The following is a 7891-nucleotide window of genomic DNA, read 5'->3' on the forward strand; positions in this document are numbered from 1 at the left end:
ATAGAGAGAGAGAGAGAGAGAGAGAGAGAGAGAATATATATATATATGACATACCTAAAATTTAAAAACAAAAAATGATTTAAAGATATACCAGATAAATAATAACTTAAAACTGGAGGAGCTATTTTATATTATAAAGATAGTCTTTAATATAATAAACATTAGTAGGCTGCTGTCATGTGTATCTAATTAGAACAAATTAAAAGAAACATTAGTAGGAAGAAGTGATATTATCTATTCTGATTTGGATGTAAGGTGTCCCCTCAAAAGTTCATGTTGCTCATTGCACGAATGTTCAGAGGTGAAATGATCACATCATGAGGCCTATACCCTAATCAGAGGATTAAATTTGATGGATTACTCATTTGAATGGATTAGTTTGTAACTGTAAGCAGGTGGAGTGTGGCTGCAAGAAGTATGTCACTGGGGGCATGCCCTTGGGAATTGTTTTGTCCCCAACTTCTTCTCTCCCCCTCTTTTACTCCCTCTCCCTCCCTCCCTCTGTCCCTCAGTCCCTCTCCTCTCTCTCTCCTTTGTGGCTGCCATGAACTGAGCAGTGCTCCTCTGCCCTTCCACCATGCTGTTCAGGCCCATGAACTGAACCCCTGAAACCTTCAGCCCCCAAATAAACTTGATTGTTTCTAAGATGTTCTTGTCAGTATCGTGGTAATAGTGACAAAAAGTTAACACACTATCTAAAGTATAAAGTTTAAAATAATCAGTTACATACAAAAATTACCTACATAATATTAACCCAGAGAATAACTTCAAATTACACAATGCAAAACAGTCATCGAACTACAGAGAGAAATTAACAAATTATTATATTATGAAAATAAAACACATGTTTCTCATTATTGAAAGTCTGAACAGGGAAAAAGATCTTTAAAACATGACAAGCTTAGATAACCATACTTGATTTAATGGATATTTATCTATAGAGATAGATAGGATAAATGATAGATACATATAGATATTTCATACTATTCTCAAGAACACATGGTACATTTATCAAAATTGAATATATAGAGCTATTCTCCATATGTACATGTGTAAGCACATATGTCTCTGTGTGTGTGTGTTACATTCTATATTCTTTGACTACAATGCAATCAGGAACTATCATTACGAGATAAATATTTAACTTCTTTACAAAATAATTCTAACATATGCAGGAGTAGATGAAATACTATATGGATTGTAAAGGTATCATCCAACAATTGCTTAATTCATAGCCAATCTTTTATCATCTGTGTACTCACTCCCATACATATTTTTCTGAACAAATTTCATCCATAAATATTTGTCTGTAATTCCATAGAAAAGAGGCATTTTTTTGTTGTGGTTGTTTTTTTGTTTGGTTTGGTTTGGTTTGGTTTTAGTTGTAGATGGACAAGATATATTTGTTTTTATTTATTTATTTTTATGTGGTGCTGAGGATCGAACCCAGGGCCTCACATGTACGAGGCAGGCGCTCTACCACTGAGCCACAACCCCAGCAAGGAGGCATGTTTTTAAAATATTGCCACAATATATTCATGTATCTTTTTAAACTCCTCAAATATCTAGTGGGTATTCAAATTCTCCTGATTAATTCATAAATCTGTTTACTTGTTGGGATGCAAATACATTGTTAATAATCTACATGATTAGAATTTTAAAATTGTGCCTAAATAAATCACAAGTCATAGGGGAAATGACAATAGATCATTAGAATTACTTGTAACTGAATGGGGAGCACATTACGAATGTTGTTAAAACTTGAAAGGCAGTAAAAACAATAGTGACAAAAATTGAAGACTTTTGTACTTTTATTAGAAGAAGAAATAGTGAAAATTATATAGGCATCCAACTTAAGAAGTTAGAGTGTAGAGGAAACTCAACAGATTATAAACAAAGAAAATGGAAGGAAGAAATAAAGAACAGATTGTTGAAATAGAAAGCTAAAAAGCAATGGGATCACTGTAATAGAATGAAAATGGCACCATTTCTTTAACGTTCATTCCAGTGAGAAGGCATATATTTACCCTCCCCTGAATCTTTTCTCTGTGACTCCTTAGACCAAGGTTATGACAAAAGTGATGCCCTGCCAGTTCTGTGTCTAGCCATTAAGAGGACTTGCAACTTAACTTTCCATCTTTTGAAACATTTTAGAGTCTTGGTTGCAATGAAAGAAGTCTGACTGGTACTCTGCAGGAGAGGACATAGGAAGAGGTCCTGTGGTACAGGGACAAAAGAAGAAACCCAGCTAAGACTAACTCTGTAGCATCCTAATAAAACACCAGGCATATGAGTAAAGCCTGATCTTTGGTTTCTTCAAAATCAGAGTAGCCAACAGCTGAATATCAACACTTAAATCCAGTAAATTCCAAAAAGAGATAAAGAACAACCCAGGTGAACTCTGCCTAATTTTCTGGCCCACAAAATCATGAGATGTAATGAAATGGTGGTTATTTTAGGCCACTAAATATTGAGGGTACTCTATTAGACAGGAAAAGATAAAAAGAACAGTTAACAAAGCCAGAAGTTGGTACACTGAAGACTGATAAAATGTGTGTACCATCTCTAGTGATACTGATTTTTAAAAAGAAACAAAACATTTTTTAAAAAGACTATAGCTCAGATTTTTAATACAGAAAATTAATAAACACTTGAAAATGAATAAATTTCTGGAAAAAAATAAAACATACCAAATAGGACTGATTAACTCAGTAAGTCCCAAGTTTTCAATTCTGTATTTCAATGAAATTGGAGTAGATAAATTAAAATAGGTTGGAAAATCATAATTTAGATCTTATATGTTCTTTCCATATATTTACATATTTTTTTCAAATGTTTTTATCTTTTCTAAATGAACAGACCTCTAAAACAAAATAATTTCAAAGTTACCATAAGTGATATACTTAATTGTTCAATTTTAGTATTTATGGGGAAAAAGGAATGAAATGGGTTGAAAAAAATAGAAAACATGAGTAGGACTATAAGTAAATTCAAATCAGTAATTTAAATATTTTTCCATTCCTATTCAAAACAAATAAGACCAAGAACACAAGTCTACCATAAAACTCAAGGAGTCACACCTCTCCCAAACAACAAGAAAAGCCCACAGTTTTTAACAGGCAATTTTACCAGTAATGAGTAAGTATATAAAAGATAAAATGTCCTTTCCAGCAAAAAAAAAAAAAAAAAAAAAAAATTAAGGAATGTCCCAAATTCATTTCTTAAGGAAAGTATGATATTAACATCAAATATTAGGTAAATATGAGAAAGAAAAATCTCTGAGAAGACTATAGGTGGAAAAATCCTAAACAAAATACCATTAAGATTAACCTAGCAGTGCAGAAAATGATACTATCATGACTATGTTGAATTTATGCAATAATGCAAGTGGTTTATCATTAGAATATCTATCAATGAATTGCATTCAGCTCTTAAGAAAAAATAAATAATTAAAATCACCTCGTGGGTGGGCTGGGGATGTGGCTCAAGCGGTAACGCGCTTGCCTGGCATTTGTGGGGCGCTGGGTTTGATCCTCAGCAGCACATAAAAATAAAATAATGATGTTGTGTCCACTGAAATCTGAAAAATAAATATTAAAAAAATTCTCTCTCTCTCTCTTCTCTCTCTCTCTCTCTCTCTCAAAAAAAATCATCTAATTAGATGAATATAAAGCATTTGAAAAAACCAGACTAATGCAAATGCCAGATAACAAAGTATTATACATTCAATGAAACAAATATTACACAGTAGTTAAAAATAAACTCATGAAGATGCAACAAAAATAAAACACTTAAAGAAAAAGGCAAGTAAAAGAAAAGAATTACTGTACAATACCCCTTTATGTATACTCATTTAAAAAGAAAGCAAATATTTTCTAATTCATTTTATGAAATTATTGTAAGTATTATACCAAAAGCTTAACATAATTAGTAAATAAAACAGTAAGATACTGACATTAGATCATGGAGCAGAATTGTTAAAACCACATACAAATTTATGACAAGAAGAAAAATAAGATACTTGGGAAAAAATTTAAATGAAATTAAACTTGTTAAGTCAATACAAACTCTAGAAAGAAAAAAAAACAATAAAATGAAAAGAAAATCAATATTAGGAAAAGTAGGCAAATATTTATATGATCTTTGGAGTTATGACACCAAAATCTGAAGCAAAAACATACTATGTACATAAAAACATGAAAAAAAGAAACAAATGAAAACCAGATATAAAAGACAGATAGCTAATTATAACACAAGTTAATGTGATATGTGTCAATTATAACCTTAATATAAAGGCTATAATTTATATAAATTATAAATTTATATAAATCCCTAAGAAACAGACCAACATTCAATTGGTAACTAATTGAAGGACATGTATGAGCAACTAAAATAAGAACTCTACATTGAATTGAATGAAACTCACACATGAAAATTTACTAACACAAGATCCCAAATAAAAACGAAAGTTTTAAAAGTACTATTGTTTTTTTTAACAGTTTGCTGTGATTAAAAATTATACTCAGCAATAGTATGAAAGTGGGGAAATAAGTCTCATTCTAATAATATTTTCAACTGATATATTTCTTAGAATCAATTTGTCAACAAGTTATACCCTTTAACACAGCAATGCCACTTCTAGGGTTTTACAATCAGAAAATGACAGCATATGTATATTTTGCCTCAATGAATTTGAACAAAAAAAAATTTCAATTAAATAAAATTTTGGACAGTTTTCAAGATTGTATAATAAGAATGTTAAGAGCACAGATATGTCTGCATATATACACTTAATTATGTGTATATTCTAATTTATATATATTATACTAGCAAGAAATTGGGAATTGACTAAGATCTAAGAATAGCATAAAGATTAAATAAATTATAGTATACCCAAACAATAGAATTTTATGTAACTTAAATTCAGATAAGTCTCAAATTATAAACACAGAAAAATAGTCACACAACATTGTTGCATAAGAATAAAAAGAATAAAAACTGTCACATAAGAATAAAAGTTATAAAGCCATATGCAGAATGCACTTCCATTTTTTTAAGGATAATATTTAAACCTACATATAAGTTTAAAATGTTTGAAAAAGAATCTGCAAAAGATGCTATAGATACTTTTTTTGATCATAGGATTATCCTTTTATTTTACTTTTGCTCAACTATTCTACTTAGTATTTCAGCAATAAACAAGATTTATGTGCAACCGGAAGAGAATGAAAGCAAGACAGACAACAAGAAAGAAAACATGGGACAAAGTCTATGAAGGACAAACACCTTAGCTACTTCTGCTAAGAAATATTCTTGTACTAAGTCTAAGTCTGTGGCCTCTTTGCTTCTGATTATCTCTTTTCCTGGAATCCCCTCAGTTCTTAGGCATTGTTTTGACTGCAATACCATATACTTGATTTTGTTTTCTAGTTGTTTTACTTTTTAAACTAATGTCATCCTAGCAAAGTTTTCTAAAAATACTACCTTTTATATACTACAAACTTCTGCATTTATAGACATTTTGTAATATCGAGTGAATTTGACTGAATATCCATCAGTAGCCAAATTGAATTTATAGTCACAAATTTTGCCAAAAGAACAGATAGATCTTGAGGGATGGATAGTGCAGAATTGTTGGCATTAGGCAGAGAAGTGACTCTGGGTGGAAGTCATGAAGCAGTGTGAAGACAATCTGATGTGATAGAACAAGTACAGGGTTGAGGTTTAAATTATTTTCCCAATTAACTTTGCGAAACAGATTAAAATATATCAGACCAGTTTGATTTAAAAAAAAAAAAAACAACCTTGAATCTCCTTCTACAATTATGAGTTCTTGATAATTGATGATTTTTGCAGTGGGTGTTGAGTCTCCAGTATTTCAAGGGCTATGTTTAGGAAATGGTGGAATTTAGCACAAGGACCAAGTAGAGTTCAGAGAGTAACCAATATTGCTCTCTTGGCTTAAGATTGTTTCTTTAAAAATGGAGAAAACTACCTGATTTTTTGCAAAATTTTGCTACATATATTAGGACGTTTTCGTGTTACTAAAGTCAATAAAAACTTGTTGAATTAAACTCACACAAGCACACAAGTAAGTTTTTGCCAGTATTAAAAAAAAAAAAATCACAGGCTAGTGGTATAGTCCAGTACTGGAGTGCTTGCCTAGCATATGTGAGGCTGTGGCCTCAATCCCCAACTCTATCAAAAAAAAAAGAAAATGAAAATAAAATTTGATGATTATATAGGCTTGATAGCTATAATGAAAGAATTAATTTGCACTCTTAATATTCTACAAAACACTATATGAAAATTCCATTTTTGAAAGATTTTTACAAGGATTTTAAGACACATAAAGATGCATGTGCTGCATTATAATATGGAATTAAGTTGCATTCTTTAAGTGCTTGTTCAAAAAACATTCTCACAACTTGTACCTCATGCTACATTTTTCAATAGTAACAAATTTTTCCTGAGACTTGACAAATTATATCTTTATGAGGTTTATTCAACATAGAATTGAGCTAATGAAGTTTTATGGCATGGTAAATTTTTTGCTGATATTTTGAAATGATTGAACACATGGAAAGAAGGAGTAGAAAGGGTTCTCTATTAAAATGTTCAACCTTGTTGCTTTGGATAAAGTCAAAATTAGTAACTATATCATGTTTTCACCTTAGTTTTTGGTAAGGAAGTCAATGAGTTTAAATGTATTTTCAAATTCCAAAATATTTGTATCTCAATTCTAAAATTTATAGTAAAAAACTAGACCAGTGGAAATAATGAATAGATTATAGAATTTAATGGAAAGGTCAGGTTTTTCTTTTAAAAATAAGATATCACTAGTATTTTTAAAGAATTTCATCTTCCATGAAATTTCATTTCACTCATTCAGATATTTTCTAATAAGCATTAATATTTATATGGTAAATTAAGAAACATTTATTATTTAATACATACAATATGAACATAAGCACCATACCCATTAATAGATTCAGATTAATCTTTTAATTTAAGTATATAAAAAATCTTTAAATAAATATAACTATATTAATATAGTAACATATTCATGAGTTTTCTGTACTCTTGCTAAAATTAAGACAGAGACATCAATCTTGTCCTTTACCCATTATTATTTCAAAAAAAATAAAAATAGAAAACCTAGCTATATGCTGTTTATTTCAAAGTGTCCTCTTTATCTTTATGAGCTAGCTATTTACCTATTACAAGGCACTAGAATTTCTTCCTTTCCAAGTTATTTTTAAGATGTTTTAGCTTTATTGAGCTTTCTACTAAATGCAAGGCATTAGATATTCTGGGTTTTTCTCTGCTATGTTCATCGCAGACACAGGAGATTTTTTGCTTTAAATCTCAGTGCACACATGTAAACACGATTACTCAAAAACAAGGCAACAAGTGAGAGGCAGGGTTAAAATAAGAACTCAGGCAATCTGACTCACAATCCAGGATTCAACCCCCTACAACTTGCTGTTTTTCTTTGTCCTTTTTGCTGTGTATCAAGATACTTGTTCTTTAGCAGGGTGTTTCTGCTGCAAATCCAGTTGCTACTGCATTATGCAATGAAGTCAGAAGCCTGAGCTTGTGACATCAATATAGGTTGCTATGGTTACTCTTTCCATAAGTATTACAGGTTCAGTGTAGGCTCAAAAAGGGGACTTCAGCAGAGTACCAAAATGACTAGCATTATTCAGCCTAAAGTACAGCAATTGGTACAAAAATGTTTAATTATTCCTATAATGCATAACAATTTTACTTTTTATGTCATTATTGAAAAAATCATTTCTGTAATATATGTGTTATTTTAAATGAAAGCTCCCCAATAGAAATACCAATGACACTGACCTTCTGATATAACACATCTACATGATGTAGC

General features: G+C 30.6%; 1 long non-coding RNA gene across 1 annotated transcript in view; it reads right to left on the reverse strand.

Moving 5' to 3' along the window:
* The window catches only part of LOC125615498, a 263521-nt gene extending 255936 nt beyond the window's left edge, over positions 1 to 7585 (reverse strand). Inside the window, exon 1 of the long non-coding RNA XR_007346118.1 lies at positions 7458 to 7585. This is a non-coding gene — a long non-coding RNA (uncharacterized LOC125615498). The remainder of the gene's footprint in view (positions 1 to 7457) is intronic.
* Between the last annotated feature and the right edge of the window lie 306 nt (positions 7586 to 7891).

Source organism: Marmota marmota, unplaced genomic scaffold, assembly GCF_001458135.2.
Source record: "Marmota marmota marmota unplaced genomic scaffold, marMar, whole genome shotgun sequence".
Lineage (NCBI taxonomy): Eukaryota > Metazoa > Chordata > Mammalia > Rodentia > Sciuridae > Marmota > Marmota marmota.